Here is a 15,247-nt window from a genome sequence, read left to right on the forward strand (position 1 = left end):
GAAAGGAAATGATAAAATAGTAATGGTGAGGATGTGGTGATGGTTCAGTGGTGGAGGTGTTGATCAGCCTTACCTCTTAGGTGAAGGTAACTGTTTTTGAGTCTGGTGGTCCTGACATGGCTGCTACGTAGCCTCCTCCCTGATGGGAGGGGGACAAACAGTCCATGTGCAAGGTGGGTGGGATCCTTCATGATATTGCTGGCCCTTTTCTGGCACCTTCCTGTATGCATGTCGTTGATGGTGTGTAGGCTGCTGCCAGTGACACTTTGGGCAGTTTTAACAACCTGCTGTGGAGTCTTCCTGTCCATCGCAGTGTCGTTTCCATACCATGCAGTGATGCAGCACATTAGGATGTTCTCTAATGCCCATCTGTAGCAGGTCATGAGTACAGATGTGCACTGAACAGCTTTTGTCAGCCTCTTCAGAAAGTTAGTGAGCTTTCCTGATTTTGTTTTGGGACCACGTGAGATGTACTCTCCCAGCACTTTAAAACGACTTGCCATTACCACGGCTGTACTGCCAATGTGAAGAGAGGTGTGAGTGCTGAGAGTTCTCATGAAGTTGGTAACCATCTCGTTAGTCTTGTTGACGTTGAGGAAGAGGTTATTTGCCTAGCACTAGGCCTTGAGCTTTTCCCCCTCCTCGCTGTTTCATCGTTGTTGGTGATGAGCCCCACTACTGTCCTGTCATCAGTGAATTTGACAATGTGATTACTGGGGTGTTTGTCCATGCAATCACGTAATCACGTGTAAGCAAAATACAACAGTGTGCTCAGCACACAGCCCTAGAGGATTCACATAGATAGATAGATAGATAGATACTTTATTGATCCCAAAGGAAATTACAGTGTCACAGTAGCATTACAAGTGCACAGATACATACATATTAGAAGAGAAGTAGACAGACCTTAGTGAAAACATTAGTTCACAATGTTTCTCACCCTCTCTCTGCCACCTTGGCTGAACAAAGGAGCACTTTGAGTAATAGACAAATGCGCTGCTCCAAAAAGCATTCATTATATGAGAATGACACCCTCACCCCCCCCCCCCCAGTTAGACTGTTTGTGGGACAACAGAGAACTGCAATCCAGAAACAGCATTCTGACCCAAGTCCTTGTTTACTATGGCATCTGTCATAGATCGGTTCTGTCAGCAAACATATTGGTGAGTGCCCATTCTGGCAGGAATGGAGTTTTTGATATGAGCCATTACCAGCTGTTCAAAGCACTTCATGATGATTGGTGTCAGTGCCATTGGGCAGTAGTCGTTTAGCTCTGAAGGTTTAGAGTTCTTTCGTACTGGGAAGATGGTAGCTGATTTAAAGCATATGGAGACAGCAGCCTGCATGAGTGAAGGGTTGAAGATATCCATGAAGACGTCAGTCAGTGGTTGATCATTGGACAGGTTCCCCCCCACCCCCACTTTAGTAATGTCATTTAGCAATAATGTCTAATCCTTGAAATGTTATGTTAAAATCTCACTGATGTAAATGATCCACTCATTAACAGTTGTTTTATTTCACAGCAAGTCTAATTTCTAGGAGGATGGAGGTGACTGAACTATGCAAATATTAGTTAGAACACTTAAATATCTGAAAGATTTCAACACTTTTTAAAATCTGGTGTTTAATTTTGCAGAGTCGCATTATGGAATACTCCTGTTTCTTAAACACCGAAAGTGTAATCAAAACCAGGAAAATATTCAACAGTGCCAAAGCACCCACAGAGGATTAGTTATAGAAGCACAATCTCATTTAACGGTGAAATCCTGTACAATTGCTGCAGAGTAGATTGTAAGTTAAAGGAACTGTAACTGGACAATCTCTTCAATCTAATACACTCATTTTTAAGAGTAGGTACTGACTAAAGATTTCTTTACTACAGCCCATTATTTTGCTTAAGCAATGAAATAAATCCTACCTACCAAGCAGGTGAAAGGATTCTCTTGTAGCATATCCATCCACGCCCTGCTAATGAATGTCTAGTTTTCCCTACTCTTAAATCCTTCAGAAAGCACTACAAATATTCCCCTTCCATTGACTGCAATGCTTCTCCCCCAGGAAATGTGTAAGTGTACACTTTAGATCCTAAAACAAGAGAAAGATGAACAAACAGAAAATTAAATGAGAAAGAAGTGATTTACATGGGTGAGTTGTTTTCCCACTGAGCAATTCACTCTTTCCACAAAATCGCTGACTGAAGCCAGAGAAGATCGCGTGGACACCATGAATTCTTCAGTTCTTTGGCACTTGGTCATCAAGTCCATGCTGGCTCTCTGTCCAGTGATCCTCCCCTTCATATTTATATAGAGAGGTTTATTTCCGTCATACCTATTTTACAAATAATTTGTCGTTTCCCCATCCACCACCCTTGTAGACAGCAAGTTCCAGACCATTAACAGACACAATGAACCTAAGTGTTAAAGGTTGCCACAGGGCAATGTCAAATGTACACCTTTAGATGATAGATTAGTTTCACCTCTATTTGTCACATGAACATCGAAATGTGTTATTCGCTTCAAAGACCAACGCAGCCCAAAGACGTGCTGGGGACAGCTTGCAAGTGTCTCCATGCTTCTGGTGCTAACACTGCATGCTAACCCTGACATGGCAAAGCACTGGGACCAGGTGGTATGAACCCCAAGGTCCTGAAGGAGTGTGTTGAGCAGCTCTTTGGAGTTCTTCGACACATTTTCACTCTGAGTCTCAGTCTGGAAAGGGTCCCAACTGTGCAGAAAACATCATGTGTGGTCCCTGTACCCAAGAACGGCCAAACAGAAGTCTTGAATGACTATCGTCCAGTGGCACTGACCAAGCACATCATGAAGACCCCAGAGAGGCTGGTCCTGGCTCACCCCTGACCTCTTGTCAGATCAGCCCTCGATTCCCTACAGTTTGCCTACTAGGAGCACATTGGAGTCAATGATTCTGTCATCTACCTGCTGAACAGAGCCTACTCCCATTTGGATAAGCAGGGCAACACTGAGGATCATGTTTTTTGACTTCTCAAGTACCTTCAATACCATACAGCCCCCATTGCTAGAGGAAAAGCTCTATTCATTGCAGGCTGGCACTTCCATTGTATCCTGGATATTCAACTACCTGACTGGCAGACCACAGTTTGTGTGGCCTCAGAGCTGTGTGTCAGTCATGGCTGTAAGCAGCACTGGAGCCTCACAGGGCACTGAATTGGCTCCCGTCCTGTTTACCCTGTATACCTCAGACTTTAGGTACAACACTGAGTCATGTCATCTGCAGAAATTGATGACTCAGCAATAGTCCGGTGTATAACGGGAGGACGGGAGGATAAATACAGGGCCCTGGTAGAGGATTTTGTCAAATGGTGCAAGCTGAATCATCTGCAGCTCAGCATCAGTATGACATAGGAGATGGTGATGGACATTTAGGAAGACCAAGCCTGCACTGCTCCCAGTTACTATTATTGGTGAGGACGTGGATGTGGCGAGGACCTCAAGTACCTGGGGGTGCACCTAAACAACAGACCTGATTGAAGCACCAGCACAGAAGCTGTGTACAAGAAGGGCCAGAGTCACCTCTTCTTCCTGAGGACACTGAGGTCTTTTGGAGTTTGCAGGCCTCCTTCACATGTTCTACCAGTTTGTTGTAGCCAGTACAATCTTCTATGTAGGGATGTGCTGGTCAATGGCATTTACATGGTGATGCCAGCAGGCTCCATTAACTGATCAGAAAGGCTGGCTCTGTATAATGAAGGACCCTACAGAAAATCCTGGAAATTCTGGACAACGTATCTCACCCTCTGCATACCACCTTTGTTGAACAGAGGAGCACTTTTAGTTATAGACCAAGATAACTGCACTGCTCCAAAGAGCACTATATGAGGTCATCCTTACTTTTGGCCATTAGGCTCGATAATGAGTCAACACTGTGGCAACAGGGAAATTGCAGTGGGTCCAGATCTTTGCTTAGGCAGGATTTGATTCTGGCCATGACCAGAAGCACTTTATCACAGTATATGTGAGTGCAACACACAGTTGTTAAGGCAACTCACCCTGCTCTTGATTGTCACCCTTTTGAAGCCAGTAGGAACCTCTGACTACAGCAGTGAGATTAGGTTGGGATGAATCACTCTACTGTTGACTTGAGTGCACCTGACTTATGAGGGCAAAGATCAGCTGAAGAATAATCCTTCATTCATTACCATGCTAACAGAATAGGTATATAAAATAAATCAGGGCTGAATTAGATTTACTTATGATATGCCAATTGACTCTTTGAGATTACAGAGCAAGAATGAACCACTAGGTTAAAGTTTTACAGTGGAGAACGTGGTCTGTGAGGTAATAGAAGCCTGTGAAAAGACAGCTAGGAAGCCTTTAAGCAAGAAGGAATAGAAAACAAATGAGAACAAAAGGGAAATCACATGCACAGTGTCTTTGGCTTGGTACCTCAACAATAAATTAAACTTAATTCATCTGAGGTATGGTTTGTGGCATGAGACCAGATTAAACATTCAAAACCCTCGCACATTTAAACAGTGGAGGAATAATGGCATTCAGCTTGTGTGCCAGAAATTCTGCAACAAGGCGAATCAAAAGAACGTTTTTCCAATTACAGGAGGAAGTTGAACCATTGTTTTTACCTCATGGTGCTACAAAAGATATAGGTCAAAGTTTGTGGACACATACTACATCAATGCACGTGACTACACAGCGTAAGAGAAGACAAATTTGCACCTGCACAGAGTACGTCAGGGCTTGAAAATCCTCATCCATTACAATCTATCACCTACTTAGTTGGATTTGACAGGAACCACCAAAGCTCTTTCCCATGAATGGAGGGTCACACCCAAAATATTATCGTAGGTATCATTGTGTCTTCATTAAGAGCGATACAGTGGATTGCACTGTCCAGGCCAGCTTAGTTTCATTTAGTTGAAGGAGATCGTACATGGAGGGAAAGCAGATCAAGGGGGTTAGGTCTGACTAGAAGAACAAGGCAGGCATCAACACTAAATTAATTTTACGTTGGCACACAATTAATATAAAAGTAACCTAATGAGACTTGATTACATTGACGAAAATCAGAGTCAATAAGGCTCCGGAAGCACTCCACCCATCATCTGCTCTATCTCCTTGTGTGTTCAGTCCCATTTCCTCACTCAATTCCTGTGAACTTGTATGTTTATTTCCTTAAAGTGCCAATTCAATATCCTTTGAGATCATTGACCACGAAGTCACTGATCGTCTCCATTTCTAATGCCCTTATAGGCAGGGAGTTGCAAGTCATTATTTCCTAATCCATAACAAAACAAACCTTCCTCATATATGCATTGTACTTCTTGCCCATATCTTAAATCTGTATCCCCAATCCTTGTACCATCAACTAATGGAAACAAAATTTCTGTGTCAACCTTTTCTAAATGGTTATGACCTTGTACACGTTTATAAAATCTTTCTTCAACTGTTCCAAAAAGATCAAATATAGTTTCTCCAACTTAAACTTTTAGCTAAAAGCCTTCAAGCTTTGAAGCATTCTAGTAAGTAAGAACCTTCACCTTTTTCATAAAATGAGAAACTAAAACTAGACAAAATACTCTGGTTGTGACCTACCCATAAGACCATAAGATATAGGAGCAGAAGTAGGCCATTTGGCCCATCAAGTCTGATTATGAAGCACAAACACAAGGTTTACTATTCTCTCAATATGTACTGCACCCTTTGAAAATCCATGCCCAGAAACCCCAGGCTATTGGTATTAAAGACTACACACACAAAATGCTGGTGGAACACAGCAGGCCAGGCAGCATCTATAGGAAGAAGCACTGTCAACGTTTCTGGCCGAGACCCTTCATCAGGACTAACTGAAAGGAGAAATAATAAGAGATTTGAAAGTAGTGGGAGGAGGGGGAAATGTGAAATGATAGGAGAAGACCGGAGGGGGTGGGATGAAGCTAAGAGCTGGAAAGGTGATTGGCGAAAGTGATACAGAGCTGGAGAAGGGAAAGGATCATGGGACGGGAGGCCTCTGGAGAAAGAAAGGGGGGGAGCACCAGGGTGATGGGGAGAGAGAGAGCAAAAAAACTAACAACTAAATATGTCAGGGATGGGGTAAGAAGGGGAGGAGGGACATTAACGGAAGTTAGAGAAGTCAATATTCATGCCATCAGGTTGGAGGCAACCCAGCCAGTATATAAGATGTTGTTCCTCCATCCTGAGTGTGGATACATCTTGACAGTAGAGGAGGCCATGGATAGACATATCAGAATGGGAATGGGACGTGGAATTAAAATGTGTGGCCACTGGGATCCTGCTTTCTCTGGCGGACCGAGCGTAGGTGTTCAGCGAAACGGTCTCCCAGTCTGCGTCGGGTCTCACCACTATATAAAAGGCCACACCGGAAGCACCAGACACAGTATACCACACCAGCCGACTCACAGGTGAAGTGTCACCTCACCTGGAAGGACTGGCTGGGGCCCTGAATGGTGGTGAGGGAGGGAGTGTAAGGGCAGGTGTAGCACTTGTTCTGTTTACAAGGATAAGTGCCAGGAGGGAGATCGGTGGGAAGGGATGGGGGGGACAAGTGGACAAGGGAGTTGCATAGGGAGCGATCCCGGCAGAAAGCAGAAGCGGGGGGAGAAGATGTGCTTGGTAGTGGGATCCCATTGGAGGTAGCGGAAGTTACAGAGAATTATACGTTGGACCTGGAGGCTGGTGGGGTGGTAGGTGAGGATGGGGTGAGGGCAGATGCACGGGAAATGGGAGAGATGCGTTTGAGAGCAGAGTTGATGGTGGACGAAGGGAAGCCCCTTTGTTTAAAAAAGGAAGACATCTCCTTCATCCTGGAATGAAAAGCCTCATCCTGAGAGCAGATGCGGCGGAGATGGAGGAATTGTGAGAAGGGGATGGCATTTTTGCAAGAGACAGGGTGGGAAGAAGAATAGTCCAGGTAGCTGTGAGAGTCTGTAGGCTTATAGTAGATATCAGTAGATAAGCCGTCTCCAGAGATGGAGACAGAAAGATCAAGAAAGGGGAGGGAGATGTCGGAAATGGACCAGGTAAATTTGAGGGCAGGGTGGAAGTTGGAGGCAAAGTTAATGAAGTCAACGAGCTCAGCATGCATGCAGGAGGCAGCACCAATGCAGTCGTAGATGTAGTGAAGGAAAAGAGGGAGACGGATACCCATATAGACTTGGAACATGGATTGTTCCACAAAGCCAACAAAAAGGCAGGCATAACTGGGACCCATGTGGGTGTCCATGGCTACACCCTTGGTTTGGAGGAAGTGGGAGGAGCCAAAGGAGAAATTATTGAGAGTAAGAACTAATTCTGCTAGACGGAGGAGAGTGGTGGTAGAGGGGAATTGGTTAGGTCTGGAATCCAAAAAGAAGCGAACAGCTTTGAGACCGTCCAGGTGGAGGACGGAGGTATATAGGGACTGGACGTCCATGGACGCCCTGGTCCCCACTGCCTTATTTTCGCCTTATTTCCAGACCTAACCAATTCCCCTCTACCACCACTCTCCTCTGTCTGCCACCTCTCTGCCCATTCTTCCTTTTTATCAATATCCTGTGCCACCAATCTCTAGATCACAGACAAATTTGAAATTGTATTCTGTAATACAATATCCAAGTCAGTATCAGTAAAAGCTGTAGTCCTTCATTATCTCTTGGGAAGCACCACAGACCTCCAACCATTTGCTGCAAACTGTAATGTTCTTCCCTTTAGTCAATTTTTTTAAATCCAAGATGACACTGACTCTCATATTCCATGATATATACAGCCTTTAATTTAGTGCTTTGTCAACCTATTTCGTAAAATCAAAATAGATAACCTTTGCTAAACCGTCTTCAATCTTCATTACTTTGAAAACTTTTTTCAGTCAAACATTTTCTGCCTTTAATAATTTTTGGCAGCTCAACCCTCTCCAAGTGCCTGTCAGTTTCCCACCTTCCAAGCTGGCACCAGAGCATGGCAGCTCTGTGCAAACTGCTCTCAGTAGGTCTAAACATTACCATTACAACTGTTACACTCTTAAATCTAAACTCTATGATTACTTTGCCCCTTGTACTACCTCAATCCACTTGCATTTTGAAAATACTCCTCATACATTATCATTATCTCCAGTTATATCAAAGGAAACAGCATTATGAAGGACCCCATGCACCCCTCATACAATCTCTTCTCCCTCCTGCCAAATGGGAAAAGGCTCCGAAGCATTGCGGCTCTCACGACCAGACTATGTAACAGTTTCTTCCCCTAAGCTATCAGACTCCTCAATACCCGAAGCCTGGACTGACACCTTGCCCTACTGTCCTGTTTATTATTTATTGTAATGCCTGCACTGTTTTTGTGCACTTTATGCAGTTCAGTGTAGGTCTGTGGTCTAGTGTAGCCTTCTCTGTGCTTTTTTTAATTACGTAGTTCAGTCTAGTGTTTTGTACTGTGTCATGTAACACCATGGTCCTGAAAAACTTTGTTTCATTTTTACTATGCACTGTACCAGCAGTTATGGTCGAAATGACAATAAAAGTTGACTTGACTTGAAATTCTGACCAACAGTTCTTAATGAGGAATTTGAAACAACATACGACCTTGCACACCAATATACAATTGATTTGATCATGTAAATAATGTGAACCATAAATTGAAGCTTGCATTCAAGAAAAGTTGATGCCACAGCATGTTTGAACACTTGGGAAACACAATGACATTGGAAGTTGCAGGATAAAATCTGGTACATTGCTTTATTCCTGTATTAATTTAATCTTCATCCAAAGAGGATCAGCGTCATTCTAGAAGGTTGATACTGCCTGTCTGATTCTCCAAAATAATGCATGTTTGAAAAAAATACAATTCAATAAGGTCACATTTTGTGCCTTCTTGCTACCACATCTTGTAATTCTATAACCAGGGTTCGAGTAACCCACTAATGAAACACTGACTAGTTTAATCTTACCTACTGCTGTTTCTAGAGGTTATTACCCTTTCATAGTCCACCAACAATGTCTAGCACAATAGGCTGCTCCTTGTTCATATTGGTGACTGACCACATAAATCACTTTGCCACCCATTGCTGTCTTAAACCAGGTACACAATGACATCACGAAAAGAGGTTCAATAACACAAGAGGTCCAGCAGGTGCTGGAAATCCAAGGCACCGGAGGTCAGGCACCATCTGTGGAAATGAATAAGCCATCAACATTTTGGGCCAAGACCCTTCTAAAGGACTGAAAAGGGAGGGGGAAGTCACCAGAAAATAAAGGTGGGAGGAAAGGAAAGAGGATTAGCGAGAAGGTGATAGGTGAAGCCAGGTGGGTGGGAAAGGCAAAGGGCTGGAGAAGAAGGAATCTGATAGGAGAGAGATTGGATTGTTGAAGAAAGGGAAGAAGGAGGGGCACCAGGGGGAGGTGATAGGCAGGCGAGGAAAAGAGGCAAGAGGCAAAGAGGGGAACAGAAGAGGAGGGAGGGAAAAATTACCGGAAGGAGAAATCCATGTTCAAGCCATCAGGTTGGAGGTTACCTAAACGGAATGAGGCATTGTTCTTCCACCCTGAATGTGGCCCCATTGTGGTAAAAGAGGAGAAAATGGACCGACACATGATAACAGGATGGGGATAGGAATTAAAATGGTTAGCCACCAGGAAATTGTGTTTTTGGCAGATGGAGAAGTGCTCAATAAAGCAGTCCCCAATTTATGTCAGATATCATGAACATAGAGAAGGCTGCATGCACCAGGAGCACCAGATACAGTAAATGACCCCAACATACAGGTGAAATGTTGCCTCACCTAGAAGGTCTCTTTGGGGCCCTACAGGACTAAGGAAAGAGGTGAATGGGCAGGTGTAGCATCATTTCTGTTGCTTGCCAGGAGGGAGATTAATGGGGAAGGATGAGTGGACTAGGGTGTCACTGAGGGAGGTATCCCTGGGGAAAGTGGAAAGTTGGCAGGGGGTGGGGGGAAGGTAAAGATGTGTTTGGTGGTAGGATCCCGTTGAAGATGCGGATGTTTTGGAGATTAATGTGTTGGATGCAGAGGCTAAAGAAATACAATTGTTCCAGGAAGAAAAATGTTCTTTTTGGCACACAGCAAGATTTACCAATACAAGAGCAGGTATAAACAATGGTGCATCATACTAAGTATCTTGAAATCTTTTAGCCTGATCAAAAACCATTTAAAAATAAAGCAAACATCTTCAGATCAATAAGCAACACATGAGGATCGACCAAGAACAGTGTCCACATCAAGATGAGGCTGTATCAGAGCTGTGTTCTGTCCACACTCTTGTACAAGTCAGAATGCTGACTCATGACAGGCAGTGACCTTGCCAAGCTGTTGATATTCTGCACCATGAGTCTCCAGAAGATCCTCAGTATTTTCTGGCCAAGAAAGATCTTCAACCATGCCCTACTCCTTCAGTGTCATCAAGAGGACATGGCCACAACCATCATGAGGAAACGTCAGAGATGGATTGGGCACGTGATGACAAGACAGACCAACTCCATCATCAAGGCAGCACTTCATTGGACTCTTGAAGGATGGAGGAAACACCAAAGACAGTGCCATAGAGGCAGAAATGAGGACCCTGGGCACAATAGAGAAGATGGCCAAGGACAGACAGAGATGGGGGACCTTCATTGCTACTCTAAACACCAGTGGCATAACAGGTAGTAAGTGCACTCCCAGTTTAGGCTTAAGCACTTTACACAGAGTATTAGATGCTTATAACGAGCTAATTAAGGGGGAAGATGGCACAAAAGTATTTAATGGCAGTAGATAACCATCTAAGTGGTAATTGAACAATAATCCTACAACCACTAGCTAGGCAAACTAGTTATAGTCTTCAATAAAAATAAATAATCAGATTTCCTTAACAGTATTTCTTTTGTCAGAGGTATGTTTATTTATTGTTCTACAAGTGCTGTGAAATATCCTTTGAGGGATAAAAAGCTTGTCAGTGACCAGCATTTGCCCTTAACAAAGGCTTAGCCCTTTATAGTGACATCAAGAGGAAGTAAAACACACTAAATAAATCAACAAATTCTCATCCTGCCTAACATTCCCTTCATTCCTCATCAGTTTGCAGACTTTCTATAGCCAATACAAGTTAAAAAATGTAGTCCCTTCGTCTTGATAGATGGCACATATACTGAGGCCCTCCACCGGTTGGGGCCGACCATGGATATTGTGTCCCAGCTGCCTGCGTGATACACAAACCAGGGCAGTACAATTAGGGGAGCAAGCTGTTGTCCATGCAGTAGGCTCCCCCTCTCCATGCAGCTAATGAATCCAAAGGAACGGCAGAGTCTGATACAGAGTCTGATGCACCAGTGGTGTCGCAAGAGTTCAGTCAGCATTAAATTCAACGCGGGACTGCCTCAGGTACACCAGCTCCGGATGTTTGCTTGGGTTTACCCCTGAAATCTCCCTTGTGAATGGGTATATCCGCAAGGCAACGGAGTTTTCCTTCTAGATGAGCTGCCAACACTGGCGGACAAACCTCATGCAAATGGTTTTAAGATGCCAGTAACCCATCTTTGCCCCTTCTCGTGTCAGTAGAAACAGTTCTTCCAGGCTTAGTAGCTAAGCCACATGTGAAGGCCATGAGCTGGATTAGGTTGTCAGAGGCTATTTGAGATTCAGATCATTGGGAGCATTTAATAGGTAGTGGGAGCTTATTCCAGCTAAAGCAATCTTAAGGAACTGGAAAGCACAGATGGCATCATAAAAGGACAATTTACATCAGACTACACGCTGAATAAACACAAATAGGACATTGAACTTCTGCATGGTAGTGAAATTTTCAAATTGAGCCAACCAGCTTTAGGACATGGTGCGCAGTGATAAAATTAGAACATTCTGGGGATTCTCAGCTAGTCAGGCAGCATTTGTGAAGAGAAAAAGTTAACATTTCAAGGCAATGCCTGAATTTCAAGCATTTTTTAAAATTCAGATTTCATCTATAGTTCATTTTAATTTTCACAGTTCCTGCATCTACTTTTCCTTCATACTGGATGAAAATGGATTGTCTTTAATTTATTTTCCAGAATTAAAGCAATGCCAGTAAAGATTTGCCAAATTAAACTTCTTCATGCCTTGACAGAACTGGCATCTGGCTCAATATTCAGAGTAAACCCCTGGTGGCCAACCCTAATTGCTTTAAAGGCTGGGGGCTTTGAATATAAGTTTCACAATAAAGTATACCTGGATTATTTTCACAACTTAATACATTGCAGAGCTAGCAGTCAAACTGAGTAGTTAAAAAAATACTAACTAGTAAAGAAGAAATTACATTTGGGTATTATAGACCTCCAGAAACTCTCAAATCATTGAAAGCATTAAGGTCAATTGAACTTCACTTCTATTGTAACTTTATAGCATTAAATTGGAGCTTCTGGACCAAGGCTTCCAAGTAAGACTGAAAAATCAGTATTACTGACTTCTTCAGTGTCGCACATCAAGAAATGTTTAAATATACTTCATTGCACTTGCTTTAGATTTTTCCTTGTCTATTGGAAGTCATACTTCATAGAAACATGGAACTCTACATTTAGATGGAATAAAATGCGTCAATAAAAAAAAGCCAATCTACAGCACATTACAGGCCCTTCTGTCCACAATGTCATGCCAACCATATAACCTACTCTAGAAGTTGCCTAGAATTACCCTACCACATAGCCCTCTATTTTTCTAAGCTCCATGTACCTATCCAAGAGTCTCTTAAGAGACCCTGCTGTATCCGCCTCTACCACTTTTGCTGGCAGTGCATTCCACGCACCCACCACTCTCTGCGTGAAAGCTGCTTTATGAAACTGCTATCCTTCAATCTATAACGAGGACAACTGATTTCTTCCCCAAACCCTGCTTATTAATTCTGAGCCTATTACCAGACTGGGTTTTCCTCTTATGAACTATATCCAAAGGCTTGGTGAGGGAGAGAGGGAGGGGAAGAAGGGAGGGTAGGAGAGAGAGAGAGAATGTGAGAGAGAGACAGGAGGGTGGGGGAGTGGGAGGGAGAGAGAAAAAGGGTGGGGAGGGAGAGAGAGGAAAGGAGGGAGGGAGAGAGAGAAAATGGGTGGGAGAGATGGATGGAGGAAAGAAGGGAGAGAAGAGAGAAGGAGGGGGGAGGGGGGAGAGAGAGAAAGCTGTATTTAAAACATTGAAAACACCTGTGCTTTAATGCCCTTGTAAACTTGCCTTTAATCTTAATACTTAGCCAAGAATTCATCTGTGAACCATTTCATTCACGCAGTCCATTCAATAAGGAAAGTGAACATTCGGTTAAAAGTGGCAGCCTATTCAGTCCTAAGATCGCATCCTACAGTTTCAGGTGACATTCTTGTAGAATGAGCCAGTCCCTGCCACGTTACAAAGGTCAAAGTCAAAGCAGAGTTTATTGTCATATGTACATGTATGCACTGGCTCTATGAACTTACTTGCAGTTGCATCAGACACACAAAATTCACAAGAATAACATAAATTAGGTACAGATTTTACGCAATTTTGACAAGATGGAACACAATCAGAATAAAAAGAAATTCATTGTCATGTAAATTCGTCAAAAGGAGTGGCTCTTTGCTGTTGTTGACAGGAATGTACAACAGCAGCTAATACGTAATGGGATTCCTGATTTTAAATCAGGCTGTGGGAGATCTTTTATTTTTGTCCCTTGCAAATACTTAAAATGTGCTGAAAGTGTGGTGAACCACATATACCTGTCTGGACACGCCCCCTGCTGACTGCTCCTGTGGCTCCTCCCACTGACCCCTGTATAAAGGCGATTGAGGCCTGAGCCCGGCCTCATTCTCCAGGATGTAGTATGGTGGTCAACTACTACTTGTTCTTTCTTCCAGTCAATAAAAGCCAATATCTCCACTTCACGTCTCAGAGAGAGTTACTGATGGTGCATCAATTTTATTGACTGGAAGTTTTAAAACATGGAAAGCATTTTACATCCGGAAAGATTGGATTTGGACCCCCAAGACCCTGAAGCAGCTCTTGCCTTTGAACTCTGGCTTGCATGCTTCCAATCATACTTGGAGGAGGTTAGTGCAACTAAACCCGCTGTTATGCACCGAATCCTCCTCTCGAGGGTCACCCCAAAAGTTTACTCACTTATCAGAGGCCTGCTGACCTACGAAGGGGCACTGGACACCCACAAAAGACAGTACTTGCGGATGGTGAACACCATCTACGCAAGACATCGCTTAGCTACGCAACAACAGTGGCCTACAGAGTCGAGCGCCCAGTTTCTCCGAGCCCTACAGACACTCGTGTGGACTTGTAATTACAAAACACTCACGGCGGAACAGCATGCGGAGCTGCTAGTACGAGCTGGGTAGGAGCATTGCTACTAGTCGGACCACAAGTTATAATCCCCGGGGAAATGGACAGGTGGAGAGGGAAAATGCCACAGTGTGGAAGGCCACTCTTTTAGCCCTTAAGTCAAAAGGGTTGCCAGTCTCTTGATGGCAGGAGGTCCTCCCTGAGGCACTCCACTCTATCTGCTCTCTGTTATGTACATCCACCAATGCCACCCCTCACGAGCGCCTATTCTCTTTTCCCAGGAAGTCTGCCACTGGGACCACCCTACCAGTTTGGCTGCCGTCCTCAGGGCCAGTGCTGCTCCAGAAACATGTGAGGAGCAATAAATACTCCCCACTGGTCGAGAGGGGTCAACTTCTACATGCGAACCCCCAGTATGCTTACGTGGTCTTACCTGATGGGCGGGAGGACATGGTCTCTGTCCGCGACCTGGCGCCCGCAGGAGCAGCAGATCACTACCCCGAACACTCCACGATAACTATGAACCCTGTACCCGAGGTGACACCACGCACACCGAGCCCTACACAGACTCCTCATGACACTCCTATACCGGGCGTCTCGTACACGCATATACCAGGCGCCTCGCACATGCGTGAAGGATCACTGACGCCTAGTGGGCTGACACCTCCAGTTAGGCCAGAACCAGCACAACCTCTGTCTCCGGTGCAAGCACCACCAGCTCCTGTGCAATCACCACCGGCACCTGTGCAATCACAGCCGGTGCTACGTAGATCGCAGCAACAGATTTGACCACCTGATAGACTTAACCTGTAAATATACTTGTAAGAAACTTCGCCCCATGGGGACTCTCTTTTAAAACAAAGGGGGGGGGGAGAAATGTGGTGAACTACATATACCTGTCTGGACACGCCCCCTGCTGACTGCTCCTGTGGCTCCTCCCACAGACCCCGGTATAAAGGCGATTGAGGCCCGAGCCCAGCCTCAT

At 44.3% G+C, this 15,247-nt stretch overlaps 1 protein-coding gene across 1 annotated transcript in view; it reads right to left on the bottom strand.

The window, feature by feature from the left end:
• The window catches only part of zmp:0000001236 (mastermind-like protein 2), a 352,226-nt gene that overhangs the window by 276,621 nt on the left and 60,358 nt on the right, over positions 1-15,247 (bottom strand). The gene's annotated exons all lie outside the window — the stretch shown is intronic.

This window comes from Hypanus sabinus, chromosome 3, assembly GCF_030144855.1.
Source record: "Hypanus sabinus isolate sHypSab1 chromosome 3, sHypSab1.hap1, whole genome shotgun sequence".
NCBI lineage: Eukaryota > Metazoa > Chordata > Chondrichthyes > Myliobatiformes > Dasyatidae > Hypanus > Hypanus sabinus.